This window comes from Phyllostomus hastatus, unplaced genomic scaffold, assembly GCF_019186645.2.
Source record: "Phyllostomus hastatus isolate PE091 unplaced genomic scaffold, TTU_PhHast_1.1 phas_scaffold_12, whole genome shotgun sequence".
In the NCBI taxonomy this organism is placed as follows: Eukaryota; Metazoa; Chordata; class Mammalia; order Chiroptera; family Phyllostomidae; genus Phyllostomus; species Phyllostomus hastatus.
Genome location: NW_025334007.1, coordinates 5796680 through 5808796, shown reverse-complemented (window position 1 = coordinate 5808796; position 12117 = coordinate 5796680). Strand labels below are relative to the sequence as shown.

At 34.9% G+C, this 12117-nt stretch overlaps 1 pseudogene; it reads right to left on the bottom strand.

Annotated features, from left to right (window-relative positions):
- Positions 1-10793: 10793 nt before the first annotated feature.
- On the bottom strand, positions 10794-11765 carry LOC123829927 (annotated as a pseudogene).
- Between the last annotated feature and the right edge of the window lie 352 nt (positions 11766-12117).

Below are 12117 nucleotides of genomic sequence, written 5' to 3'. Positions count from 1 at the left end.
CCAATAATCAGGCAGTCTGGGAGAAAGGGAGCTTTCTTGATGATTACATTTCAAAGGGATGGCCCCCAAGTCCCTGAGAAAAAACATTGTCTGGTTATAGAAGATTTATATTTCAAAGGGCAGCAAACAAAATTACAATTGCCCATTTTCTAAAGCAAATGCTCTACAGAAAGGAATTTAGGGCCTATAGTCAGGAAAAATCCTAAAGTTCAGTTAAGCTGAGGGTAACATTAAGTATGTTTTGGTCAATGCACAGTGAACTGTGACATTTAAAAAAATTCTCTTCAGTGTTTGATTTTTTAATTAAAGTATAGTTAGCATACAATATTATCTAAGCTTCAGGTGTACAACATTGTGGTTTGACATTTATATATCTTACAATGTACTCACCATACTAAGTCTAGTAACCTTTTATCACTGTGAAAAGTTAACACACTGTTACTAATTATATTCTCCTTCACCTTTTCCACCCATCTCCCCTCTGGTAGCTATCAGTTTGGTTTTTGTCCCCATGAGTTTGTTTTTGTTTTGTTTTGTTTGTTAATTTGTTTTGATTTTTAATTTGTATATATTTTTAAAGTAAATTTATTGGGGAAACATCAGCTAATAAGATTATATAAGTTTCAAGTGTACAATTCTACAATACATCATCTGTATATTACATTGTGTGTTCACCAACCTAAGCCACATCTCCTTCCATGAACTTTTTTGAATTTTTTAAAAAAAGCGACATATAAGTGAAATCATGAAGTATTTGTCTTTCTTTGTCTGACTTGTTTTACTTGGCACAATACATTCTAGGTCCATCCATCCTGTCCTGAATGGCAGGATTTCATTTCTGGGTATTTATCAAAGAAAATGGTAACACTAATTCAAAAAGATATGCGAACTATGACATTTTAAGCCTGACTTGCTGGGGAAAATAATTTCTAATTTGAATTTCACTCAGAAAATGGAATCTCCTATTGAGCAATATCCTGCCCTCCTCATATAACACAGTTATACATTTTATCACCCTGAAGCTTAAGATAGTGTCATGTATCTTTTTTTCAAGTGAGCCACTTCAAAAAACTCCATAGTTATTAATGGAAAGAAGAAAAGATTGGAAAACAGCAAGGGCAATTGTACCTAATTATCACCTCAACACAATTAGGGCAAAACATATTTATTTTCAGATTTTTCTAAGAACATCCTTTGAGTGCATAGCTATACTACAGTGAATCAAGTATGAGAGCAAAGTCTTAACTTTAGAAACTCACAGAGTAGGATAGATGAGATTCTAGACAAGCTAGTCATCTCAAACGTAATTTGCATGGGGCAGACATATGGGGTTTCCTTGTCTCTGAAGAACATTTTCATTATAACTCATGTTACTATAATGTTACTTTCCTCTTACACTCAACAGTACAAGTTCTAATTTCTCCTTCATCTCCAAAATAAGGAAATTCTCCCACTTTCATTTGCATATAACACTCTGCCTTTGAAACAATTTATCACAACTGCAGCTATTAATAACTTGCATACTCCAGAAGACCATGAACGCTTGTATCTTTCTTCTCCATTGTTGTGTCCCTAGCCTCTAGCTTAGCACCTGGCCAAGAGTCAGTACTAAATAATTATTTTAAATTTATTGACATTATATCATAAAGTTTTTGCTTCTTAAAAAAATAGCCAGTAAATTCCTCTTACTCTTTACCATGTTTCTTAAGGACACTTTCTAGAATGTACTGTTAGTTCCTTTAAAATAATATTATATATTCAAAACAATTCATAGCACACTGGGGCATTTTGTAAGTTGTGAGCATAGGTTTTGCTCCATATGTTTTATGTTATAACATAAACAGCATCTTATTATATTTTGGGTCCTCACATGAGGATGTTTATTGATTTTAGAAAGAAAGGAAGAGGGGAGAGAGAAACATTGAAGTGAGAAAGAAATATTGATTGGTCACTTCCCTTATGCTCCCTAACCGGGATTCAACCTGTGACCTAGGTATGTGCCTTGACTGAAGGTCAAACCCACAATTTTTTGGTATACGAGATGATACTCCAACCAATTTACTACCTGGCCAGGGCATAACATATATATTATTAATTTTAAAGATAGAGATAAACCCAATCTCCCCCACATACTTCAGATTAAACATTTTATAGATAAAGTTGGCATATCCTAAATGCACCATATCAGTTTTAAAGAATGTTCAAAAGTAGGTGACCAATAAGGTTGACATGTATTTCCACTGATGATCAGAAACAACTTTTAGATGAAAAAGATGTAATTATAAAAAACAAAGAATACAAATGAGATACAGTAAGGACAATGAGATTAACCTAATAAATACAACTATAATGTATTGGATGCCTAATATACCTTGTATGCATCATATATTGTATTTAATAAAGTAAAACATGTGTTATGAAAATATTACTGTGAAAAAATAGCTAGAAAATAATAACAGAAACTGAGAGAATGAAAAAATGACAGTTCAAACCTTATCCCTAAAACCTAACTCCAATATTTAAGTTTGCATTGGATGATTTTCCCAACTGAGATTCTTCAGGTATTTAATAAATTTGATCAGTTTCTAATTTATTTTCACACTCAACAAAAGCTACTCTTTGGAAATTCTACACTATATAATGTTTCACATCACTTTTACTTTTTGAGATATTTCACTGCCAACCAAAAAGGTTTAATAAAAATAATTATGATATAAAGAATAAATGGCATTCTAACTTTGTTGTTTTTCTTGTCCCAACTGGGGTATTATAGTGCTACAGTGTCCACATCTCATCAAACCTTATAACCCTGTCTTCATTGTCTGTAAATGTTTTGGAGTTACATGAATTTTTTTTAAAAAGGCTATTTCAAATGAAATTTTATGTAGCTAACTTTTGATACCCAACTATAGGCTTTTGACCTAAATATTATTCCAGAAATGTCTTGTGTGAAAGACCATTTAAGAACAAACTATTTCTCATACATAAAATATTCCCCTCAAACTATTTTATACAGCTTTATTGAGACAAAATTGACATATAACATATAAGTTTAAGATGTACAATGTGTTCTTTATACATGGACAAAAACAAGGGGGTGTGGAAACAGGAGGGAGTTGGGGAGGGCTGGATGGGAGTAAAAGTCAGAAAACTGTACTTGGAACAACAATTAAAATAAAAAATTTAAAAAAGATGCACAATGTGATGATTTGATACACATATTCATTGCAAAATGATTACCAGAAGTTTAGTTAACATATACTTCACCTCTCATAATTACCATTTTTAAAATTATTTTAGAAGGTGAATTACTTTAGCAATTATTTATATGTATGTGTGTATATGAAAGGCCTCTTTTTTGTCAACTAGTATTTCTGTTATATAGCATATTATCTTTTATTTGGGGGCTACTTTTTTTCTAAAACCAAAATGAATGTTTAATGTTTTGTTTTTTAAAAATAAGGTATACAATATGTTCATTTTAAATTTTAAAGATAATAGTGATATCCTTATATTAACTCTCTCTCTATTTCTCTCTACCCCCATCCTACTCTCTCCCTCCCTCCCTCCCTCTCTTTCTCAATCTCTCTTTCTCACTCTGTCTTCATCTGTGATTCTGGCTGAATATGAGTGTATTACTTTAATAGCCTTATATCCAGATGTCCAGTACTTTTAACAACACACCAAAGTTTTGCATTTATCTTATTTTCTTAAATTACCACTTTGATTTCTGTGATTATATTTGCTTAATATACCACCTAGTGTCTATCATATTGTCCAGCACTCAGCAAATTATCTCTCACTGGAAAAATCCATCCCACCACCTGTTTTGGTTACTAAAATTTTATTAAAACACAGCCATATCCATTCATTTTGCACATTCTCTTTGACTGATTTTATATCACAATGACAGAGTTGAATACCTGCAACAAAGATCATGGGGCCTACAGAGCCTAAAGTATTTACTATCTTGCCCTTTGCAGCAAAAGTTTGCTGTCTCCTATCCATTGCCTGATATACAGCAGGTGTTGAATATGTATACTTATATCTTAATTAAATTAATAGATGAATAGTTGAATGAATGGCTGGGAAATGATAGAGATATGTAGGCTTTATGTAAGAGGGAACCATTTTACTTAATTACACATGTTGAGATCCAAATTGATTTCTGGAGCACAAGTGGTTTTATTATGGTTAGAGAGAAATGAGAATGTATCTATTCCCAGAAGCAATAAATGTTGGGACAAGGTGGTGAAGTAAACTAAAAGATTTAGTTCTTGACTGTTGTAAAGAAAATTTAATTTCCAATCAAAAGAGTGTACTAACTTTTGGTTGCCTCCAAATCTCAAAAACTGGATGCTCAGTAAGATCATTAAGTATCATAGAGTTCACTATTACCTAATTCAAGAAATTTTCACACCCCATTATGTTCCTTATCTGGAGGTAATTTCATTGCTACTTCTATCTTCTTGGTGGAACTGTTAACTAGTCAAAACTGAAAATCAACAGTCCTAATTATTTTCTTTCTAAATGTTGCTATAGTTTTTTTTAAGTAGAAGAGCTTGTAATACTTGGGATTTTTTAATTATCAGGATTGTATTACAGTTCTTTGAAATATAGATAAATGAGAGCTGGCCTGAATAAGAAGTTTAATGCAAGTTATACAGCAGAAATCCAGAGAAGGATAAAGAATATAATTTCTTCAGTCAGTGAAACTTAATTTCTTGCATTTCTCAAATAAATAATTGCTGGACAAGAATCTCCAGAGAAGTGTGTGGAGACCAGCAGTTTTCATGGTTGATAGAAATACATTTTCTTTGATCATCTATGAAGCAATTGAGGATGGGCAAATATACTATATAATGAAATGAGACTGTCAACCTTGATATTTAAATTATATTGCTTTTGTGTATTTATAACAGTTTTCTAATTTTATATTTTAATATATCTAGTATAAAAATAGAATCAATTATTGGAGTCTTCAAAATATAGAAATGATACTTGTCTTATTTCCATGCTCAAAATTCCTTATTTCAGTTTTTCCATCTAAATTATCTCTGTCATGCTGTTCTACATTCTTTTTATCTTCTGTTTTATTTATATTTATACTTTCCTATGAAGATAGGAAATGCATAATAAAAGATGTGATTAGCAATAAATAAGCTTTGAGACTGCATCTTTTGTTAACGGTAGAAACTTGGGACATGAAGCAGAAGCCCTGAGCTTTAAACTTTCCCTCTCTTTGGACACAGGGGACCACTGCATTACCTCCTGAATAAAAGAAGACCTAGCTGCATAGCTGGAACAACTAGAAAAATCTCTCTTTGCAAGCTCAGTGCCAAATTTGCAAGTTAAAGTGGATTATAGATGGACAATAAATTTAAGAAGCAAATTTACCTGCCATAAAAAGCATTACTGCTTTTCAATCAAGAGATCAGATAAAAGCAATAGTTGGGAAAAGCCCTGCTCTTAGAAATCGGCATTTTGAGTACAAATTATGAACACTGGAGAGGAAAATGTCATACATAATGCTTGTATCAAACCAACTGGTTTGATGGATGAGAAAATCTGGCATATCTAGGCATGAGGTATTTGTGGGACAAATGGCAAAATTGAATTCATTGTTAGAGTATCTTCTGTCCTCCTCCAAATGGTAGAATTCAAGAATGAAATAGAAACCTTACAAATGAAGAAAAAGACTGAAATGTCAAGTAACAATGTACAAAAGGACTATCTTCTCTCTTTCTTTTTCCTTCCCTCTCTCTTTCCACCCTCCCTCCCTTCTTGGCAATTCAGGCTAGCTCCACCATGTCATGCTCTGCCTACGCCTATATTGAAACTTGGTTAACTAAAATGGAAAATCCACTTTCCATTTTATTTTTCTTTACTTTACCACATCTACCTTGAATTTTAACCTTTGCTTTATTCTCCTGTAGTTGGCTGTTGAGTGTGGCACTAAAAGGACATCTTTGGAGGACCCAGTCAGCTAGACATGAGTTCATAATGATTTGTTCTGGTAGGTTCATTGTGCTATCAATAGTCAGGATCAAAAAAGCTCCCTCCTTGTGTTTGGGCCAGTCAAAGAAATTGTACATTATATTTTATTTCCTGTCCACAGCTTGAATTCATTCACAAACAGAATGTTAGTCTCCAGTTGTTTCCAAGCTTTACTGTGAACTACATAGGTTGGCCTTTACACATTGGAATAAGAAGCTCCTCTGGAGCAAGGTATCTGAACCTTGACATTATTAACATTTTGGGATGAATAATTATTTGTTGTTGGGAGACTGTCCTGTGTACTATAGAATGTTTAACAACATCTTTGTATCTGCCTATGAAATGTCAGTAGTAATGTCCTCAAGGTTCATTCATGTTGTAGAATATCGCAGAATTCTCTTGTTTTTGTACCATATTTTTATCCATTTATGCATTGATGAACATCTGAGTTGCTTGCAACCTTTTGGCTATTTATGCTGCTATAAACATGGGTGTGCAAATATCTCTTTGAGATACTGAAATTATTTTGGGTATATATCCAGAACTGGGATTCCTGAATCACATAGTAATTTTATTTGTAAGTTTTCCAAGGAACTGTCATACTGCTTTCCATAGCAGATATACTATTTTACATTCCCACAAACAGTGCACAAGAATTCTAATTTCTCCACATCCTCAACAACAATTGTTATGTTTTATTTAATTTTTTTATGGTAGCCCTCCTAATACGTATGAAATGGTGTCTCATTGTGATTTTGATATGTATTTCCTTAGTGATTAGTGAAATTGAGCATCGTTTCATGTACTTGTTGGCCATTTGTATATCTTCTTTGGAGAAGTGTCTATTCAATTCCTTTGTCTGTTTTTAAATCAGATTGTTTTGTTATTGTTGAGAAGTATTTCTTTATATATTCTAGATATTAACCCTTATCAGACATGTGATTTGAAAATATTTTCTCTTCTCCTGTGGGTTGCTTTTTCAAATTGTTAATTGTGTCCTTCGGTACACATAAATTTTAAATTTTGATGTAGTCCAGTTTACCTATATTCAGCTTTTATTTTATATCTCAAAACTAAATCCAATGATTTGCATCATTGATCTTCATACTATGTCATGGAAAAAATCTAGGAGATCAGCCAAGAATGTCACACTAGTATATGGCTATCCTGTGTGCATAGCTATTAATACTGTTTTGTTAATGCCATCTATACTCAATTTTGAGACCCTGGATAGAGGCCAGTCAGTTCCCCTTCTTGGGTAGCTGATTAAGTCCACACACCAACCACTCCTCTTTTTGGCTCTCACACTGTGAGTCCCTATACATGTACCAGCCCCAATCACCCTATGTCCAAGTACCAGACAACTAGGTAGCCTATATATCCCAGAGTCCTTGAAATTATTCAAATTAGTTAACCCACAAGGAATTTGGGAGATCTAGCTAAACTCACTCTGCTTGCCATACATAAACTGGCCCTATAGCTCCAGCTTGCTGTTACATTGCCCCCCAGTGCAACCCTCTGCCTGCCCCTGCTTGGCTGCCTTGTTTGATTTGAAATGGTAAGTAACAAAAGTTTTGCCTTTTGGTACCATACAAGTGACCTTGTGTTGAGTCCTACCATCAAAAACAAAAACAAAAAAAAACCAAAAAAAAACCTGCATTATATCTTATAATTACTAACCAAGAAAAAGGAGGGTGCCATCAAACCCAAAATTAATAAAGTAATGGTAAAATGTCAATTCTGGTTATGATGACACAGAAGAAAACATTTGATGCATCCTCAATACTTCAAAAATATAGAAAAATAAATAATTTAAAGATAGAAAATAAAAATAGCAGGCTTAAAATAAATATCTTCATTGGCCAAAGACAAAACAAAAATACTAAGCTCAAGCCACATACCCGCTAGTCTACAAGCCTGGAGGCAAGAACTAGTGATTATGGCTTCACATCTTGTGAGATAATGGCGTCAAAATATGCTCTACCTAAAAGGATCAAAACCTAACAAAGGAAAAAATATGTCTCTAAGAAATATTGTAATAAAAATCTTTAGCAATATATTAGCAAGTTGAAATCAACTCTTCAAAAAAGAGAATCCCTAATTAACAAATAACAAATTTATCCCAGGAAGGGCAAAAAATCAGATGATGAAAACTCAAAATCATTAGTCATTTGGGAAATGAAAATTAACATCACAATGAAATATTAAATCCACCAGGATAGTTAAATTAAGACTGATAACACCTAGTTTGCCGCAGATGTGTAACAACTTGAACTCTCATATATTGTTGGGTAGGAGTGTAAAATGACATAAGTACTTGGGAAGAAAGATCAGGCAGTTTTAGTTAAAACAAAAGATACACCTATGTTGCAACCAGGAAGTACACTACTAGATATTTATCCAAGTTATATGCACACATATAAGTTTACACAAAGATTCATATACAAGAATGTACACAGGGCTTTATTCATAAAAGTCAAAACTGATAACACACCTCTAGTATTGATCAATAGGAGAATAAGTAAAGTGTAATATATTCATAAAATGAAATGCTACTTAGTATTGTATTACAAACTGGTAAGATCTTTACACAGAGAATGACATGGATGAATGTCAAAAACATAATGCTGAGTGAAAGAAGCCTTACACAAAAGAGTGCATAGTGTATGATATAATTCATAAGAAGTGCTGCAACAAGCAGAGAAAACTAATTTATGATGGAAAAAAGTCAGAATAGTGGTGACCTCTGAAAGGAAGAGTAGGGGTGGAGACTGACTAGAAAGTGTAATATGAAAACATTTTCTGGTTGATGATAATGCACTATATTGTGAAAGGAGTTTGTGTTATTTGTCAAAACTCATCGAATTACATGCTTAAAATTTGTACATGTTGTTTTAAGTAAGTTTCACTTCAAATTTAAAAAACTGCAAACAAATATTGAACTTTGGCTTCTGATTTGTATGCTAAAATGTTTAGGACTGTAGTACTGATGAATTCAACTTACAGTAAAATGCCTACAAATATAAGATGGCTTGATGGATGGGTAGGATGATGGAGAGATAAAAAGATATATAATAAAACCAATATAGCAAAATGTTAATTGTTAAATTTTGGTGTTGGGTAGGTGAATGTTCACTGTAAAATTCTTTCAAATTTTCTGCACATTGGAGATATTTTATATATAATGTTGGGCAAAAGTTGTGAGTCTGAGGCATTGAAAAAAAATATCCTTAACGACAGTAAAGTGGCAACATTTTCTTTGGCTCTATGACTAAATCTGTGTTACCCACCACTTCCGCAGAGGCAGGAACACTGGATCATCAATATGATGGAAGATTCATGAGGATACATTGAGATGGAAACTGCAATTGTTCTAGAAAAGAGAAAAAGAAGAAAAATTCTCAGTCAAACGAAACTCTTAATCAAATGCAAAACATGAATAAATGGTATGTTAGAAAAGAAAACCACCAAATTCACCATTTAAAATACTAGTTCAATAAATTCTATGAGGAAAGCTGTAAAGCCCTAATGAAAAGCAATCTGGTACTCTAGATATTTTTTTCCTTCTAAGAAAAATTAAGCATTAAATTGTCATTTTACAGCACAACATGTTCTTGATGGGACTTTGGATTGCTTTGCTATTTTAACTATATAAAGAAAAGATACTGGAGAAATAAATATATCCAATTATGATTTGGTCTTGGAATGATTCAGAGACTATTCGTCTCTTGATGGATTAAATCAATGACTCATTCATTCAACAAATATTTATTAAACACTTAAAATGATCCAGGTCCTGTCCCTGGTATACAGTAATATAAAAAATAGCCAATGGTAAGGCCCACAATGAGAATACTTTCTGAAGACTTATCTTTACTTCTGAGGCATGGTGGAGGACAAAAGTATGAATGAATTGACAAGGGCTAGGCTAGAAATAACATATGTATTGGACCTCCAGCAGAAGCTAATCTAGTTAAGGAGAATATTTGCCAGCTATACATGTTAGATGTTCTTTTTTATTTTGTCCCTACAGGAAGCTAACAAGATATTGAGGTGGACTCCTGGCTGCCATTAAATGCAAAACACATTTTTATAGGGAGACATTAAGTTGGTGGTTTCTTATATGAAGTCAGGAAGAATTTTTAAGACTGTGATATATGGTTTCTCAAATAATTATATTGTTGACAAAATCAGGGATTTTATTAATAAAACTGAATTGTATTGAGCTTAATTGTTGGTTAAAAATTCCAGACTACATATTAAAAGAGAAATGTAATGCTATTTCCTCAACTAGCTTCAATACTCAGCCTATGCTCATTTTCTCTCCAAATCATACACTCATGTCAAAATTATTAATCATTTATCTACACCAAAATATTATCAATCAATAACCACTTTTTCTGTTAAATGTTTTTTCTGCTAAGGTATATCTGCCAGAAGATAGGAACACACTTGTGACCAAAGTAGATATATTTTTTTATTTCATGGGGTTTATATTCTTGAGAGTAACACTGACAATAATCAAAAAGACAAAAAGCAAAGATAACTATGATATATGATTATTTCTACATAATAAATAAATTATGTAGTATCAGTTGAATGTAGAAGCCTTGTTATTTTGATCTAGAATTAATCCAGTAGAGGATTTTTGAAGTCCTTAATTTAATGGGAAGTTCATGCCAACTCAATTATGCTCTTCATATATCCTCCCCGAAATGGCAGATAGATTTTATTGCCCTAGGACTAGGGCATACTGGGGATACTCACTCATGGTGGGGGTGAGGTGAGGTTGAAAATCAAATTTGATGAGCACTGTGGTAGAATTGTGGATTCTGGCTGTGCTGAATGAAAAGGAGCTGGGGATCCAGGTTGGGTGGCAGCTACAAAGTTTAGCTTTCCTGTTGGTTGCATCTGCATGGGGGGCTACAGGGAGCAAAGAGTCCCAAGGCTGAGTGCAGAGCTTGGAGATATATGGGGCACAGGGAGGATGAGGCAGACAAGCCATTTCACTAGTTAGCATGTTCCATCTGCTTCTAAAAGGACAGACCACCACCAGGCTGGAAGGAACATTGCCTGGGTGGGCTGAAAGTGGCTGTGCATGGCATAGGGCTATGGCTGTGTCTGAGACAAGTACTGCACTGCAGGAAATACTGAAGGATCTCTGAGCTGATGACAAGAGCTGATGATCAGTTGAATGGGTCCTTAGTGAGATGGAGGCTGAACAGTCCCATAGGCATCGCTTTGGCTGCCTTGGAATTGCCCGTGCTCTGGGTTCCCTATGAAAGCTATGAGTCCACATAATGCTGGGTGGTGAGCCCTTGGGATGCGAGCATCTATTTGGCTCTGTCAGCTGCCAGGAAGGTGCCCGGGCAATTGTGTCCTCCAGGGCTCCCCTGCATGCTGAGGAGATGAGTTCCTGTGTGAACAGTCTGACTATGTGGATATCCAGCCAATGACAGGTTGGTCAGGTCACTGGACTCCTTTCGCCTCCACCTTTCTTCCTCATCTACAACTTCTTGAGCTGTATGAAAAGCTAGTGCTTCTCTTCCTGTAGGGTCAAAAGCTTTGCTTGCAACTTCAGGACTTGTTTCTTGGACTCTTCTAGTAACATTCTCTCTTCCCTCTCCTTTTCCTTCCTTCAACTTGTGTTTCATCATCTTGTCCACCTCTTCCTCCTGTGTTTGGTGCTCCGGCTCCATTATTATGTGCAAGTGCGACACCCTGGTCATGGCATTGGAAAGCATGGGGCAATCCAGGAGCCCAGACATGGTGCTGTGGGGGGCACTCAGACTGGGGGCTCCTGGACCATGCACCCCGGTTCTGTCCCTGACTTCCAGAGCTCATAATGCACTTATAGGCAGGCAGGCACTCAGGGGAAATCACGTTAGGGTTTTGCCAAGCAGGAGGGGCCCTCCACTCTAGTCACTGGTCTGGCAGCTGCAGTCCAGCCCTGCTGTGGGTTATAGCTTCAGCGTGGGCATGTGGAAGAATGAGTGCCTCTAACCTTGGCCTTCCTGACTCCTTTGCCAGTCCCTGTGCCAGACCCCCCTCCCCTGCATCTGTATCTTCGGTTTCTCCAAGGCCTCCTGCTCTTTAAATCTTTGATGAAACTTAGTCAAA